Raw genomic sequence first — 1,915 nt, 5'->3', positions numbered from 1 at the left:
AGAGCGACTGGGCTGAAGGGAAGGGCGGATCTCCCGCCCAGCCCTCTCAGCCCCGGCTCGCAGCCACTCAGCCCCGCTGGGGAAACACGGCAACACAAGTTTGGCTGTTCCATCCTGCTCCCGGGGACCTCCCGCGGGAGCCTGAGGAAACCAGGCATTAGGGCACCGGAGTCCTGCAGTGCCTGGCACTGTCTCCCTCTCAGCTCCAGACTGGAAGAGGTTTCAATAAAAGATTTCAGGGTCATCTCCGAGCCCCCCAGCCGTGGCACACACGGGCACTCATGCACCCAGGGGAGCGGGGCTCGTGCCAGCCCCACCATCTGCAGCTCCCGAACCGGCCCACGATGAAAACCCAAACTGTGGCAGAGGGAAAAATCCCCGTGAGGTCAAGCAAAGGAGTTTGAGCAGGGCCCTGTGCCTGGCTCCTGCTCCCCCATCAGCAAACATCAGGAGTGGGATGAGAGCACACAAAGCACAAAGGTTCTGTGCCCTGCATCCATATTTTTGCTAGGTGTTTCCTTTCCCAGCACTCCTAGTCAACTAGGACACATTCAAAGCATGGACAGAGATTTTGGAAACTCCTACAATGAGGAGAAAACCTTCTTCTCTGGGATGTCTAAAGGAATGGCAAGGCAGGCTGAACACGGCCAGGCTCAGCCCTGGAGTCCCATCCTGAGTGTGTCATTCTAGAGGTGTTTGTGTAACAGGTGGGATGAGCTCCCGAGCAGCGCTGCCTCCACATCCCCGTGCAGAACCCCATGGCTCAGCCCTGCTGCCAGCACTGGGAACAAGAAAGCTCAAAGAGAAGAAATAACAAGCCTGCTGCTTCGGCTTTTCACCACGTGTCCTGCAAAGCCTGCAAGAATTTCAGTGCCTTTTCACCCCCACCACTCCGCAGGGAGCAGCCACCACCGCCGGTCCCGCAGGGCCACGCCTCGCACACTAGCGGGCTAAAAACGAGAAGGTGTTTGTCAGCACCCTGCTGTGGTGCGTGGGGTACAGCTACACCCCAGGCGAGCCGAGCCACCGGCCCTGTCCTGCGAAGGAGCACCCAGGTCAGAAAAGCCGCCGGCGCTGGGCGCACAAAGCGGCCGGAGGGTGATTTATCCTAATCCGGCGGTGGCATGCGGCATCTGGCGGTCCCCAGGCAGCAGTGTGGGAATGCTGTGTGTTCCCCCAGCCCCGCGCCGCCAGCCGGCCTCCCATTCAACAGGGGAAGAAAGGGAACAATAGCTATTCAGGGCCTGCCAGGGTCGCGACCCCCCCAAATCAGAGCTGTTTAATGACCCAAAATACCAACATCCCCAGCAACCCAGGGAGAGACAGAACAATCTCCCTTTCAGTCCTCCACCCTGGGCAACAATAGCCCTCAGAAGCTGGCCCCCAGCCCCCTCTCCGCAGAGGTCCCTTGTCCCCACATCCCCGGGCAGGGGAGGGTCGCCGCCAGCCCCCAAGGCTGCTGGGGGAAGAAGGACAAAGGAGGGTGTCTGGCACTCTGCTGCACCCAGCACCCCCTGCCCCAGGGACAAAGCACACTGGCCAACACAGGGCTGCTGGGGGGTCACAAACCCCGCTGTGCCAACCCCCCTGCCACGGGTGCTCGTGGTCCCGCATCCCAGACAACCCCAGGGCCCCCCACCTGGGGGGACAGACAACCCCCATCACCCACCTGTGCCCTCCTTGAGCATTCCCCCACCTGCTTGTGCCCCCTCCCTGGGCACCCCAGGGGCTGCCATCCCCCGGGGCAGGATTTGGCACCCAAGCACCGCTCAGCTCTCTAGGCCTTCGTGCCTGATGGCGGCTCGGTGGCAGCACAGAGGGAACGGGGAAAGGTCTGCTGGGGACGGGCTTCCCCCGCACGCAGGGATAAGAAAAGCCCGCGGGGCGGGTGCGAGGCGGGGGCGCCGCAGCGGGG

The sequence above is a fragment of the Manacus vitellinus genome, unplaced genomic scaffold, assembly GCF_001715985.3.
Source record: "Manacus vitellinus isolate BGI_N305 unplaced genomic scaffold, ASM171598v3 scaffold_118_pilon, whole genome shotgun sequence".
NCBI lineage: Eukaryota > Metazoa > Chordata > Aves > Passeriformes > Pipridae > Manacus > Manacus vitellinus.
The sequence above is the reverse complement of the archived record's forward strand: the minus strand, read 5'-3'. Positions refer to the sequence as shown.